Raw genomic sequence first — 16761 nt, forward strand, 5'->3', positions numbered from 1 at the left:
TTTTCATTTCATTTCACCACTCCTAGTGGATAGACATTTCAACATACATGGCAGCCTATTATTGTCAGCACTTCAAAACTGCTGTTCATGGGCTTTACATAATAATACTATTCAGCCTCTCCTTGGTTTTCAACAAGCTCAGGTCAACCCTAATGACCCCAACTTCTGTTGCATGTATACCCAAAACATCAAGTCCTATTGGAACAAATGTAAAGCAATGTGCAAGCCCATGAGAAGAGTTTTGATTTTAGTATATTTTAGTATAAATATCTAGGGACAAATTCTTCAGTTGAATACATCTAAGAGACAAATTGTTCAATTGATTCATTTCCAGATCTTGGCTACACTGACAGAGCTGCTATGAAAATGGAATGCTAATATCTCTTTCAGATCTTGATTTAAGGTTTTCTGGTTAAATATCCAGAAGTGGAAATGCTGGATCACAGGTTAGTTCTATTTTTATTTTTTTGAGGACCCCATAAAATTTTCCACAGAAATTGCACCATTTCGTATTTTCACCAACACTGTATAAAGGTTCCAATTTGTCCACATCCTCATCAACACTTGTTGTCTTTTTTATTTTATTCTTTTGATGCTACCCATCCTGACAAGTGTGAAGTGATATCTCACTGTGGTTTTGGTTTGCACTTCTCCAGTGATTAGTGATGTTGAGCATTTTTTCATATACCTGCTGGTTGTTTATATGTCTTCTTTGGAGAACATCTGTTGAAGTCCTTAGAACATTTTTAAAATCAGGCAATTAGTTTTTTGTTATTGAGTTGTAGGAGTTCCTTACATATTTTGAAGATTAACCCCTTATCAGATATACGATTGGAAAATATTTTCTCCCATCCCATAGGTTGCTTTTCCAATCTGTTGTTTCCATTGTTGTACAGAAGCTTTTTTGTTTGATATAATCCCACTGGTCTCTTTTTGCTTTTGTTGCTTGTGCTTTTGGTGTTGTATCTATGAAATCATTGCCAGCAACACAGCCTTCTGCTATCCTTCCCTGTAATTCCTTTTAAAAATTTGCTGCAATAGAAATAGTCAAGAAAGCAAAGAACTTCTGACCTTTAAAGGCTTGTGGCTGTTGTGTGGTCTTTGTTGCAGAATCAAGTTTAAAATCTTCACTTCCACTATATTTAATATTGCCTGCCCATGTGTTCTGTGTCACATTACCTTCTTTTATATTTTTGTAGCACTTATCACTCTCTGAAAATATTTTTTGGTATAATTGTGTATCAGCAGTCTTACTCACAGAATGAGAGACAAATTTCCCATGAAGCCAGTGAAGTCTAAGCCTCATAGCCCTCACTTGTCCGGAGCCCCTGTGAGTGGTGGAAGTTTATGGATGCTGAGTAGTGTTCAGGGTGCAGTAGAGAGCCTTTCTGTGCAGGCATTTCTAGAAAATTGACTAAGGACATCTCAGAAGAAAGGGGCCTGAAACTCCAAGTCCCAGAAACTGGTTGATATTTCTTCTTTTATTCTAAATAAATATTCACTTTTTAAATCTACTTTTGCATTCATAATTGTACAGTTTTTTGGATTTTTTTTCCTTAAACAAGGTCTTCCAAATTTTGTTAATTTCAACCTCTGCAAATCCTGGATGTCATTAAGTAGACTGGGAAAAGGCCACATCTGCTGTTTTTACTACTGTTTCTTCAGAGCTTGGAACAGTGGCTGGCACATAGGAGATGCTTCACAAATCCTTGCTGAATCAATGTGGAGATGAGAACCATCAAGGAGAAGGGCATTTCCAGGGCATAACCACTGATATGGGAACAGGCATGGCTTCTTCCAGGAGCCACAGAAAATTCAGTGTGTTTGGAGCATGTGGAATGACAGAGAGAAGAAAAAGAGTGGTGCTTGGAAAACTCTAGTGCATGTGAACACTTTGAGAATTTAAACAGGACTGAGGTTAAATACAGAAACTTGGTTGCTGAATAGAAGATAGATTGGGGGAGGGCAATGGTGAAAGCGGGTCTCCAGGGAAGTGACAGTGGTGACATGGACCAGAGTGAGGATCTTGGAGATAGAAAGAAGTGAGGATTCAGGATGGATATGGGAGCTAAATCATCAGCATTTTCTGTATCAACTAGATGTGGAGAGTGAGCGAGAGGAATTAGTGATGGTTCTTGGTATTTTGTGTTGAGTACAATGTAGTTTGTTATGTGACACGATCCTGGGGAAAATGCAACTATAGACAGTCTATGTAACAACCAGTATAGACATGTTCTTCCTTTACAATAGTATTTATAACTTAGTGACAGATTTCCCCTAATGCTTTGAGCCATAAATTAGAAACAAACTAGCACTGGTCTTGCCTTGGCTTTTTTCTCAAATATAAATTCTGAATATATAGTTTCTTGAAATTTCGGAATCATGACATTATAAGACTATATGAAGAATTAAGATAAAAGACTTCAGTATTTTTCAAATGCATTTCATTTCAAGTACAGGCCTGGAAGTCATTGGCCCATCTTTTTTTTTTTTTTTGGACATAATTTTGAACTTACAGAAAATATGCAAGCATAGTATAAACAAATCCTGTATATTTTTAACCCAGATTTCAAAAAAAACTTAACATTTACTACATTTGCTGCATCCTTTCTCACTCTTTCTGTCTTATTCTTTCTCTTTGGCTTTCTTGCTATACACATAAACATACTTAAACATAAATGCATAATATACATATATTAGGTATAAAATATACATATATGTTGGTGTATTATTTATGTGTGTGTACACATATATGTATACATGCATATATATATATTTATTCTTAACTTATAAAACTCCACATATAGAAACTACAGGCAAGTGTTTATTAAGGCAGTGATTCTCACCAAGAATGATAGTGTTCCAAGGAGTGCTTGAAAATGTCTGGGCACATGTTTGGTTGTCACAACTTGAGGGGGGTTGGTACTGGCATTTAATAGGTAAAGGACAGATGTTAACCATTACATAATGCACAAGAAAACCCTCACAACAGAGAACTGTTTGGCCCGAATATGAAAAATGCTGAAGTCCAGAAATCTTGCATTAAGCCTATCCACTCCCACCCTCTCCAGCCCTCCTTACAGACTGATTCGTCTATACAAAAAGTCACCCAAGTGGCCTTGGAATAAACCCACTTTGGTTGTATAGGGGCCAAGGGAGAACTTCCTCTTCAAACCCCTGAAGGTTCACTGGAATCAACTGAGAAAAACAGATTAATAGGAAAAAGAGGCATAACAAATTTTATTTGATCATAGTTTTAGGTGACATGGAGCCTTCAGAATGAAGACCCAAAGATATAGAGAAAACTGTCTACTTTTAGATTCTGTGAAGTAGGGACAACCGTGTAGAAATGTGATTGGACAAGAAAAGCATGATCCAATGCTAATGGACTGAGTGGGGAAATCCAGCAAGGCCTGTCCATTCAGATCCTTTTTGGCCTCTCTGTGTAGCATTCATTCCTCCAGGGTATGGGGCAGGACCCCTTCTGAAATGGGGGTCTTATGCTCTGCAATCAGACAAGTTAGGTCAGAGGATTTCTTTATGGCCAACTCAAAGACAGAAAGGCAGGGGGAAGATTAAAGTATAATTTTAGTCTTTATAGCAGGCTGTGGGGAGAAGGGGCCTGGTTTCTACGACTCTCCTTGGGGAAGAGGGATTCTAGTTTCTGCAGCTTGCCTCCAGGGAGAATGAGGCTGAGAGACAGGAGGGCAGGAGAAGGTCAGAGGAAAACCGCTTTTGAGGCTATCAGCCCATTTCTGTTGCTTATAACAGAATACCTGAAGCTGGATAATTTATAAATGAAACTTAGTTCTTACAGTTTGGGGGCTGAGAAGTCCACGGTCCAGCAGTACATCTGGTGAGGGCCTTCTTCTGGGTGGTGTCTCTGTGCAGCAACACAGGGTATCGCATCACAAGAGAAATAGCCTGAGCAAGAGAGATCTAACCTGCTCACTAGCCCTCCTTATAAAGCCATCAGAACCACACCCATGACTCCACGAACACATCAGTCCATTCACAAGGCCACAGTCCTCACAAACTAATCACCTTTTAAAGGCCCCACCTTTCAAATACCATAATTGGATTTCCCACCCTCTCAGCACTGTTACAGTGGGGATCAGGTTTCCAACACATTGACTTTTGGTGCAGGCTGCTTCTGAGGTCTTCCCTTTGGGGTACTGCTTTCTGATCTCCAACATTTGTTTGTTCACCCCCTTTGCTTAAGCCTGATTGATTGGCATAACATTTTTTGTAGCAGGGTTTGAAGTTTTTAGTGCCATAAAGGACATATTCCCCAGCTTTTTTTTTTAATGTGCTGTTATTTATTTTTTATTTTTATCTTTATATTTTAAAAATTTTCTTAATTAATTTGATCGAATCATTTCATAATGTGTACATATATCAAAACTTCACATTGTACATATAAATATATACAATTTTTATTTGTCAATTATACCTTCATAAAGCTGGGAAAGAGAAAATAAGTCTATTTCATTTTATATTTAAATAATTTTTTTCCAAACATTTTAAAAGTAAGTTGCACACATGGTGTCTTTTTCCTTCAAAATACTTTATTATATATTTTATAAAAACAAGCAATTCTCTACATAACCATAGTAAAATTATCAAAATCAGATAATTATCTTTGATGTAATACTATAGCAATACTATAATTTAATTGGTAAATTTTATGTAGATTCCTGTGGTCTGTTTTTAAAAGTTCAAAGAGCTGGCTTATTATCTTTTGCCAGCTGTGTTATTAGAATGAAAGTTATGTTATTAGAATTTTTAAAAAGAGAGATATTTATTCAGTGTAAACTGACGCAATCTCATTTTAAGTTTGTGATCATTAACTTCAAGCAGGTCCTTAGTGCTACCATCTGGCAATTCTAGTATATTTCCCTGATTATTTAACTTCCACTCTCCTAATTCATACCTTTTATACATTAGTCAAACCTCCACACTGTTTTGCTACTTTTTACTCTCAGCTGATGATCTAGCTTCTTCTTTCACTGAGAAAATAGAAGTCACGGGAAGAGGACTTCCACACATTCCCACCCAACATCTGTCAACCACCTCGTACCCACATCTGCTGCCTTATTCCTCTGCTGTCAGGAGTGGGCTGTGTTTCTCTCTTACACTTAAACCTTCCTCTTGGCACTAGGTCTGGTCCCCTTCTTCTCTTGCCTCCTCAAGAATTTGGGTCCTGTGGTGTTTTGTTTGGTTAAAATAAGGAAATGATCAAAGTATGATTTCATGAATATAGATTTTCTTTTTCTTTTTTCCCCACAGTGTCAAAGACAGGGAGAATAACCAGAACAACTGTCACAGGGAATGCACTCAATAGTGTCCATGAACCACATAGTGAGTGAGTCCCAATTTCATTCTAAGTCCAATTATCAAGGTCCAGTTGCTCAATCAGGATGGAAGCAGGCCTCTGTGAAGGTAAAGTGTAATCCAAATCTGAGGCGTTCCTTTCTACGAGAGGTTCTTGGAAGAGACGGTTTGGTCAGCACAGGGTAGATTCCAGTGTGGGTCAACATAAGCGAGGTCCTTGGACCCTAGAGAGCAGTGCCAGTGTTGGTGGGGGAGGCTTCTGAGAACAGCACAAAGCTGACAGAGAGTAGCCCTGCTACAGCCAAAGCCTTCAGTGTCCCAAATCTTGGGCTTATGAGGGTTTTGGAGTCCAGTAGCTGAGGCCAATAACTCACATATGTGGTTTCAGGTGTGACATAACATTCTTGCAGGGATGGGGATTGCATTCCATGCTCTTATGACAGCAAAACATGTCACTCAGGTAGCAAATTATGTAAACGTTTGGAAACGTTTCCAAACTGCATAGCATGCGTCCCCGCTCCCCCACCCGACTTCCGCATCGCAGGTATTTTCTTTCCCATTGGCTCATCTCATTCACCACACAAACTTGACTTCATCTCCTCACCCCCCCATCCCAGCTACCACGCATTTCCCCAACACACACAGAGCAAAAGAGTTGTGGACTCACTATCTCCGTCTCCTCTCTTCTTACTTGCTCTTGGTCCCACTCTAACTGGGGTAACTCTTTCCCCGCAGTTCTACCCAAACTATTCTTATCAAGGTCATCAGTGACCTGTGTTGCCAAATCCAATGGTCATTTCCCAGTGCTCGCATCACTTGATCTTCTGGCAGCATTTGACACAGCTGATCGGTCCATTCTCCAAACACTTTCTCCCCTTGGTTTCTAGGCTACTCCTTTCTCGTGGTTTTCCTCCCTCACTCACCGCTTCTTTACAGTCCCCTTTGTTGGTTCTTCCTCCTCTTTCTGAGCTCTAACATTGGAGTCTTTCCAGTTTCAGTTCTCTGACCTCTTCTTACCCCCATTCTACATGGTTACTCTCCATTTCAAGGTTTGAATATCATCTGTGCAGTGATGCCTGTCCACAGCAGAGCAGAGTGTGAAAGGCACAGGCTCTGGGGCCAGGCTGCCTGGCTTTGAATCCTGCCTCCACCACTTACTAGCTCTTTAAATGTGGACAAATTACTTAACTCCTCTGTGCCTCAGTTTCCTCCTGTGTAAAGTAAGGATAATTATAGTACCTACCTATTTTGTGAGAATTTATATTGGTCAGATTTAACATGAAAAACATAAACCACTTCAAATATTTACAACAAAGGGAACTTAATGCATTTCAACAGTAGAAGAGCTGAGAAACCAATGGAGAGATGGTGTGGAAACCCAGATGTTGGTAACAACAAATAGCTATTACCTGGAGGGATAAAGCAAGACTTATTGTAAATCTATTGTATTCAAGATAGTTGGTACTGGCGTGAAAATACATATATAGATCAATTCAGCATAATAGAAAGTTCAAATTAGACAGACCCTCACATCTATGGTCAATTAATTTTTAAAAAGGTGTCAAGGTAATTCAATGGGGAAAGTAAATTATTTTCAACAAACGATTCCGGAGAAGTTGGATATCCATTTGGGAAAAACCAAACAACTTTACGCCATATATAAAAACTAATGAAATAAATCATAGAGCTAAACTTATAAGCGAAAACTATAAAACTTCTAGAAGAGAGCGCTGGAGAAAATTTTTGCAACCCTTGAGGTAGGCAAAAATTTCTTGAAAAAACAAAACACAGACCACAAAAAAAGCTGATGAATTAGACTTCAACAAAATTAAAAGTTCTGCTCTGCAATATATACTGCTCTTCAAAAGAAAAGGCAAGCCACAGGCTGGGAGAAAATATTTGCTGTGCACATATCTGACAAGGGAGTAATACCCAGGAACTCTTACAACTCAATATAAGAAAGCGAACAATACTCAGCAATCATAAGGAATTAATTACTGATACACATAAAGTGGATGAAATCACAAAAATATTACTCTGTCTGAAAGAAGTCAGTCCAAAAGATTACATTCTGTATGATCACAATTATATGAAATAACTAGAAAGACAGGGACATAAAGCAGATCAGTTGTTTTCTGGGTCCTATGGTGATGGGAAACAGACTGGGACAGGGTACCAGAAAAGTTTTGGGGGTGATAGGACAAAAAACCCCATTCCATATCTTGATTGCAATGGTGGTTACACAAGAGTATACATTTGTCAAAAATCTTCAAACTGAACACTTTAGATTGGTGTGTTTTATTGTTGGTAAATTACACTGCAATGAAATTGATATTAAAAATTAAAAATAATTTAACATATCCAAAGATAAATTATTGATTTTTCCCAAGAACGTGCTGCTCTCACAATCCTGCCCATCTCAACATGTGGCAAATCTGTTTTCACAGTTGCTCAGCCATACACATTGCAGTCTTCCTGGCTGCTTCTTTCTCTCACATCTTACCTTCAATCCGTTAGCAAATTCCATCAGCTTTACCTTCAAAATGTATTTTGAATATAATCACTTCTTGTCACGCCCACCACAACTAAACTGGTTCAAGCTACCATATTTCTGCCTGGTTTATCATAGTAGCCTCCTGAGTGGTCTATTTTCTCCTATTTTGGCCCCTTTCCTTTCCATGCCAGTTTTTTGCAACAGTAGCCAAGTCATTCATGGCACTGTTCTGCTCAGAACTCTGCACTGGCAACTTTCTCGTTCAAAGACAGTGTTCTTCCAATGGCCTGCTAGGGAGACCCCTCATCACCTGCCCCTTCCACTTCTCTCACCTCCCTCATCTCCTCTCTCTCCCCAACGCTGCCTGCAATCCTCAAACACTTCAAGGCCACTCCCCCCATCCCCACGGCTCTGCCACTCACTGCTTTCAAACGCCACCTTCTCAGCAAAGCCTCCCCTGACCATCTCATTTGAAATAGCCCCTCAATAATCTCTGTCCCCTTTCCTTGCTTTGTTTTCATTCTCAGCTCTTGTAACTCGCAGACATACATTTACTTGTTTAATTGCTTTTCTGATTTTTCCTCACATGGACTATAAGAGTGTTAGAAATTTGTTTTGTTTCCTGTTATATCTCTAGCACCTGGAATGATGCACTCAGTAAATATTAATTATTTTACTATTTAATATACAACTATATTATCTTATATTTAATACACTGTAAAATATATTAAATATAAGTATAAGTATATATTTATGTTTTATGCTATATACATATAATATTATTAATGTTCAATAAGCACTCAATTAAAATTTACTGAGTAAACGAATGAATGGCTGTACTCAGGAGGCATCACACACACACATTTTACATTTTCTCCCCTTTTGGTATGGAAGTTTTATTTTTCCTCCATCACGAGGAAACATAAAACAATCACTTCATCTTCATTATGTCATTCAATGTCTTCACCAGAGTCAGCATATTCATGGCTCCAGTGCTATCACACCCCCTCCCTGAGTCCATGGCAAACATCAGTTATCCGTCGTGTTTCTTTCCCACCGAGCCAATGCACTTCTCCGGTCTGCTCAACACAGAACTCCAGGCAGCCACCTCTAATTGATTGAATTTGGCAGGAAATATGAAACCTGTTCGTTTTCCTGGATGCAAATTGAAACTTTCTTCGGTTATTGTTTTAGGCTTGATTTCCAAAGTGACCAACAGACATGAGCCCACCGGGTAAAATAGAAATTACACGCGCCTTAAAGTTCTTCAAGCTTTGCTCAGAAGGGGCAGAAGAGGCAGACAGTGCATCCAGGAATGGCTGCTGCATATTTTATTAAGACCCTGGGCGATCGTTTAAAAATGAAACTCCCTGTTCCCCTTCATGTGTGCTTTATAAAATCTCAACTTAATTGAGTCATATTCCTCCTCGGCTTCCTGAAGTCTAATCAATCACAAATCTCAAAGGCATGTTCAAAAACCCTACGAATTGTTTGCTTCCTTGTTAATAATGAATCTCTGTACTTCTTCTGGAGTGAGACAGACTGTACCAGGAAACATCACTTCTAATCTCTTGCTCCTAAAATCAAATTGATAACTCTGTATTTCTAGTGAGGTTTTTGGACACAAAGTAGGATATTTATTACTGCCCAGGGACTCCTACTTGGGCAAACGAAAACATATTTGAAGGGAAAAATGACAGGCAATGCCCATTCTACATGTGTCTGGGACTCAGGAATTGATCGGTGATAAGTTTCTTTGATGGTCAGAGAGCACACCCACCCAGATCCTCTTTATGATCTCTGGTCACAATGCTCCAGTACTTGCTAGATAGGTAAAATAGTTCCTATTTTAACTCCTCTCCAAAGATCAGTTCTTCAAAACGTATAACTTACTGTTAAATTGAGGAGAAAGTCATGCTTCTTAGAAAAGACTTTGGAGGGAAGTCTTTTCATGTGCACATTTTAAAAATTGGTGACATGATTTCTTAAGGCAATTGGCCAAGTTCGTTGCATACATTATTTGAGATAATACTCTAATTTTGAATCTGTTGGTATCTTAGGTTTAAGGAATGTCTCCCAGTGTAGGCATAATTAAATTCCATATCACCTCAAGTTTATTGTGGCCCAAGGGAAGAAAGTTACATGGGATTTTCATTAACATCTTAATTAGCCTTTTGGTGGTTACTGACCCTTGATGGATTAATTTTTTAATAGAACAAAGGCATAGATCTGTTCATTGTACTCTGTATAGAATGAATGCTCTTTTTGAAGTGTCCTCAATTACTTGGTGGTTGCATTTTCTTAGGTGTTTAATCTGCTATTTCAGCCTTGAATAATTGATAGACTGTTTCAACATCAAATAGAAAGCAGTGCTTAGCAGAAAAATGTTGCCTTTTAACATTGAAGTGTCTCTTATTTTATCTTTAAACATTAAAAAAAATGTTCAAATAGTTTATATTCTCTTCTAACTGTAAGTTTTAATTGTATCAGTATTTATATCAGTTGGCATTTTAATTTGAGATGTTAAAATTCCATTATAATGATCTTTGTTGTTACGTAGTTTCTACTATAGTTTTGAATGGATAGAAAATAACTTTTGAAACATATATAAGGAAAAGTGTAATACAAGAGATTTAGCCTTGAAGGGGGGTAATATTGTCTACTCTAGCATCAGCAATATATTAAGTGATTTCACTGTATTTGCATCTTATCATATTTAAAGTGCTTTATCAATAGACAATAAAAAGGCAATGTTGTCTAAAATCATTTTATTTTAGCCTGGCATTTGATCCTGAACTTTTGAATAGTTGGAATTCTTTTTGAATAACTATTCTTCCCACTTCTGACATCTGAGACTTTGAGAAAATTATTTCACTGTTCCAAGGGCAAGTTTCACCATTTATAAAAAGTGGATAGCCTTCTTCCGAGGATGTGATCAGATATAAATGCAGAAACACAGAAAGCAGGCAATACAGTATCGGCACACCATGCGGTCCCCTTGCTGTGATATGCTAGCCACATTTGCCTCCGTTCTTTTCCTCATTCCTGTCTTTAGGCTTTGCCTGGCTGACCTCTCCACCCCCACATCTTTACACGGCTGGCTTTCAACATCAGGTCTCACCTCATCATGGAGATAACCACCCAATCCAAAGTCATCCCATCCCTAGTTTGTCACAATATACCACATCACCCCATTTTATGGCCCTCTTAGCCCTTATCACTAGACACAATTACTTTGTTTGTCTGTTTGCTTGTTTCTTTTTTGTCTCATCTTTATGGAATTGAAAGTCCTGGAGAGTAGGGATGTTTCACTGAATCCTGAGAGCCTAGAACAGGGCCTGACACTTAACAGGTGTCAAATGAATGAATAAATGGTGGTCCTCACCCTTGTCCTTTAGCTGAGTCCATTGGCATTTTGAAAGGAGAACAGAGTCATCTCTCTGGGGTGGCACTTACCCATGCATGAATAGATTGATAGGAATTAGTAAATAGATAACTTAAAACAAGGCAAGCAAATGCATCTGCCTTTATTTGATTGTGCTGATGAAAAGTAAAAATATACTTGAGGTAAAAGATTTACTTCATTCATTCACTCAACAAACCAATTTAAGTATCTATTGTGATTGGGCTCATTGCTAAGATTAAGATGCACAAGAAAGAGAGAGTTCATATATTTTAAAAAGTACCTAATCTAATGGCAGAATAAACCATTTATGTGTTTAATCTGTTGCCTTTAAGCCAGCTATGCCTTTAAGGCTGTTAAGATGCTAAAATGCTACATAAGCCCAGGGCTAAAGGATTCTGTGGAAGAAACCCTAAGGCAAAGAACTTGAAAGCAGTGATATCTGAGCAGGGCCTTAGAGACTGAGTGAAAGTCTTCAGGGCAGAGAAAGGAGAAAGGGCATACAAGGAGAGCAACTAGCATGAGCAAAGGCCCAGAAGGGTCCTGGTGCTGTGCGTGCTGGGGGCAGGGGAGGTGGGGGGAGGAATCAGCCTTAACAAGCACAAGAGGGAGCCCAGCACCTGAAAGGTACATTGGAACCATAAAGAACCATAAATTTCTTGCCCAGGGCATTAGAATTTAAACTGGAGGCGTGGAGAGGGTAAATTTGATCAGATCTGCCTTTTAGAAAGGTCCTCTTTGGTTGTGTAAGAGGGGAGGGTAGTGCAAAAGAGAGGAAAGTGGCAGGAAGAAGTGAGAGATTAGAGCAGGTATCCAGGCAATAAATCAAAAAGTCCTGAACCAGGACAGTTCACTAGTACTGTCAAAGGAAGAGATGAATTTGAGGGAAATTCAATGGGGCAGATTTGCAAAACCAAAGATGATTCTGAAAATGGCTAAGTATATTAACAAATATTAAAAATGCAAAAAAGAAAAAAAAAGAGGAAAAGAAAAAATGCAAAGAGAAGACTGAGACTTCAATTTTAGGGATGTTGTAATTGAGTTGCTTGCAAGATATCCAGGCTGATAGATTTATTGGGTGGTCTAATATTTGAGTCAGTGCTTGTTAAAGTTATGGCTACTGAGTGGTCAGATGGACAGAATAAAGTAGTGAATCTGTTGTAAACTCTTGTTTTGTTTGGAGATATGAAGGAAGAAAGAAGCAGGAAATATCATCAATATGCCCCTGGGACATTTGTGTTTCTACAGCTTTGTTCACCAAGAATCACACCCAGACATGAGGATAACTGGATTAGATTGTGACTTAAGAGGTCTATTTTTCTTACAAGGAAGCAGGGGTCTGATTCTGCCTTTGATCTTGAGAACCAGTGTTGACAACAATAATCTGATACTCAAACAATAATCATTTATTAATTGCTTACTATGGCCAGACACTGGGATGAGCTCTTTCCATGAATTAATTCATTTAACCCTCATTTTATGAAGTAGGTACTATTATTATTATCTTCACTTTACAGAAGAGGAAACAAAGGCAGAGAGAGGATAAGGAATTTGCCCAAGTCACACAGCCAAGTGGTGGAAGTGGGATTTAAACCCTGACACTTTGGCTCTGGAGTTCATTCTTTTAACCATTGGAGTCTTCTGACTGATGGGCTATGAGGGCTTCAGTGAATAGACACTGAGCTGGGATAGTGTTCCTTTTAATGAACAACCTCCCCCTTCCCCAAGCAAACAGTCAAACAAACCCAAGGCATTCGAATCCTCCTAGCTGCAGCTGCCCTAGAGAGATGCATGGAGCATGCGCACAGCTGACCAGATCAATGTAGCTGCTGCTAAAATGTCCAGGGCTACCATGGCCAAAGAGGGGCAGAATCTATACTTTCTTTCTGCACACAGGCTTTTTTTGAGAATTGCCACTATCTCAATGGTTTGCAAAAACCTGATACCTGGTGTCTGTTAGTCTCTACAAAAATCTGATACCACTTGGTATTTCATCTCTTCTTTTGCTTACAAATTTCCCCCAGTTCTCCAGAATTCATTTACTGTGCGCCCTGTCACCAAGTTTCAGAAGAACAAATCACAAACCCATCAGAGTTCATCTCTGGCCACCGTGCAGGTACAGTCAGCTCAGCAGACACTTTAATTGTCCTCTGCATTGTCCAGGTATATGGCGGCCGTAGCTGGGTCGCATATAGGTGGTGTTTTTCTTCTTAGAAACAGGGGTAGAATCACAGATATTCTGCTCCACTTTTCAGGAAGCTATATCTCTCATTATCTGCCCCTGGAGCTCTACCAAACAAGCCTGATCTTCTTTCTGCAAGAGAGCCTTCAAATATTTGCAGATAGCAACATTTGCAGATGTTCTCTGGGTCTATTTTCCCCCAAGTTTAAAAATCCCATTTTTTCAGCTGTTTCTCATGTGGCATGGTTTTGAGTTGCTTGTTGGTTCTTCCCATGCTTACAAAGATATCTACTACAACTCCCCTCTGCTTCCTACAGCAACAATTCTACCACAGGTTGGGCCATTTTTATTTATCACTGTATACAGTTTTCTGCATTTATGTATATATCAATGTGCACCTTTATAGGAAATTTATCCTTTTGACAAATATCCTATTTTCTAGGCTATGCTCAATTTCTAAATTCCTTAACCAAGATCACTATATCAGGGCAATATCAGTGCAAAAAGTATCAGCAAAATAGCCACATGTTAATATTATAAAAGAAAAAACTACAAAAAAATCAATATGTAAGACTAAGGCTGAATGATGTTAATATACTCCTTTATTTACAACTTTATTGTCCTCTCCTTAAACTGCCAAACTTATTTATTATTCTTGTGAAAACAACATAAATCATTACATGCACCAAATTAAGCATCAAGGCGGTGGGGGAGGGGCAGGGAGTGGCATGGGAACAGCGTAAGTGGCACGTTAGTGGCACACGTTATATCAGTGCAAATGAGATTCCCAGTCTTCAAGTAAACTTAAGCAGTTAGTAGTAATTTTTAAAAATGAAACTGAACTACTCACAACCAAGAGCCCGTGTGGTGTCAACTCCTCCAAACTCACACTGTCCACCCTTGCGCTGGCTTCCCGGAGCAGCAAGTCACAATTCCAGGTCGGTGTATGTCCCACCCCCGCAGGCACAAATTCCGGTTGAACGAGGAATCCCACTCCTCAGTGTGCAGTGATGACGCTCACCACCCCCCTTCATGTTCAGGGAGGGGCCGCACCGTTGCCCCAACACCCACACCCACAGCGTTTTTACATCCCACCACATTCCACATGTCCTGACTCTGTTTTCTGAATTGTTTCCATGAACGCCTTTGTGTTGGTATCTCGGTGTCCTCTGAAGCTGTAAATTCACTATCCAGCACATTCAGCCCACAGATAAAAGGCTGAACGGTCTGTGGGGGAGAGTTTTGCTTTGTTGGCGCGGCCCTTCCTGCCTGCTATCCGGACCACCTCAACTCCAAGTTCGCTTATGCATTTCCCTGAAGACCAGCGTGTTTTTCTTTGCCTTATCTCTGCTCTTTCCTGGGCTTCTTCAGAACTTGAAGCCTGGGCACCGAGACAGGGCAGACAATAGTCCACTCTCTGTGATTCTGACCTTTTCTATCTGCAGTCTTCAGTGATATCTCTCAAAAGTTACCCAGTATAACACACTTTATGGCAGTAGTTTCACTCACTTATGATCACTTTTAATCTGCAGCATTGTTTGAAAAAAACCAAAATCTTACCTAGAAATTCAAAATATTAAAGATATAAACTTGAGGGGCAGAGATGGGTGTTGGGGGCTGAAGTCTATATTGGCTTCTTTTCTGATCAATAGTGCTCCATAAAAGAGACCTTGTGCTCTGGACTGAATTTTTGTCTTCCCTCGTAGTTCATATCTTGAAATTCTAGCCCTCAAAGTGATGATATTGGAAAATGGGGCCTTTAGGAGGTGATTGGGCCATGAAGGCAGAATGGGATTTACACCCTTATAAAAGAGACCCCAGAGAGCTCCCCCACCCTTTCCATCATGTGAGGACACAGTCCGGGGGGAAGATCTACTCATATGAACCAGGAAACAGGCTTTCTCAGGACACCAAATCTGCTAGTGCCTTGCTCTTAGACTTCCAGCCTCCAGAAGTGTGAGGAGAAAAAATCTCTGTTGTTCATAAGCTATTCAGTTTTTGATATTTTGTTATAACAGCTCAAAGGGACTAAGACAGTGCCCTTTTGAGAAGACACATGAGAGAGCTTGCTTCCCTTCACTCTACTCTTCACCATGTGAGCCTACAATGAGACGGCAGTCTGCAAACCAGGGAGAGGGCCCTCATCAGACACTGGATCTGCAGGCACCTTGATCTTGGACTCCCCAGCCTCCAGAACTGTGAGAAATAAATGTTAGTTGTTTAAGTTACCCAGGCTGTGCTATTCTGTTACAGCAGCCCAAACTGACTAAGACACTTTGAAAAACACTCTTGAAGATGTATGTCCTAGCAAGCACCCTGTTAAGCTAACATAAAGTTTACTTTTCTTTCTCTCTCCCTCTTTCTCTTCCCCCCACCTCTTTCTTTTTCCATATAGCTCCTGTTTTACTTTAAAGTCCTGAAACTTGCTCTCCAGTTTATTCTGAAAACAATTTTTCTTGTCTTTCTCTTCTTCATTAACTGATCCTTTAACTTTTCCTTTACATGCTGCAAAAGCCCTGATGACATTCTATAAAATTCCTGATTTTACTGAACTCAGAGCCATTTCCCTGCACTACTTTTGAAAGTGTTTACTGAAATACTTATGTTCCAGGCACTGGAAAAACAAACAAACAAACATCCCTGTCCTCATAGAGCTCCCATTCCAGTGGGGCAAAACAGACAGTAAGCAAAATAAATGAAAAAGTAAATTAGAAAAAAAAGAAAGACACCTACTTGACTAACACATGGTTGCAAGGGGGTGGTTCACTAATCAACTTCTTACTTTGACATCCAAGGAAGGACATGTGGATTAGGGGAACTGTTGCAGGCCACGGGATCATCAGACTTGGGTTTGCAGCTTCACAAATTATTCAGTTATTCATCGTGACTTTGAATTTACCACGCACAGTCCTCAGCTTCTTTGAGCCTTAGCTTCATCCTCTGTCAAATGAATATGGCAAGGACTCTCACCTTCCTTCCTCAGGAAGCTGTGCTGTGGAAAGAAAGCAAGCGGAAGCAGTCGGCCTGTGCTCCGTAAGGTGCTGAGAGCAAACTTGCTGTCATTCCTTGCCAAACACAGCCAAAACTCTCAGTGCAATAGTTTTTAGGATCTCCCAACTTCTCGAGTATTCTATGACTAGGTATAGCTTTTCCTAAATATCTTCTTATATGTATAACTCCAGAGGGTCTCCCCAATTTGATTCTGATACCAGTAAATGGACTTGCTCAGGTTCCTGCTTCTTGCTAGTGATGAGGTTCAATGGGTCCCTGCAGAGGTGGGCCAGATTATTCTGGCCAAGCTCCCCAAATCTCTGAAAGTTCAGGAGAATTCCTGAGAGAGACACTAAA

At 39.6% G+C, this 16761-nt stretch overlaps 1 protein-coding gene across 1 annotated transcript in view; it reads right to left on the reverse strand.

Moving 5' to 3' along the window:
- MME (membrane metallo-endopeptidase) overlaps positions 1-14411 on the reverse strand; it is a 148352-nt gene extending 133941 nt beyond the window's left edge. Inside the window, exon 1 of the mRNA XM_008579682.1 lies at positions 14264-14411. The gene's annotated coding sequence lies outside the window, so the exon portion shown is untranslated. The remainder of the gene's footprint in view (positions 1-14263) is intronic.
- Between the last annotated feature and the right edge of the window lie 2350 nt (positions 14412-16761).

Source organism: Galeopterus variegatus, unplaced genomic scaffold (genome assembly GCF_000696425.1).
Source record: "Galeopterus variegatus unplaced genomic scaffold, G_variegatus-3.0.2 Scaffold1937, whole genome shotgun sequence".
NCBI lineage: Eukaryota > Metazoa > Chordata > Mammalia > Dermoptera > Cynocephalidae > Galeopterus > Galeopterus variegatus.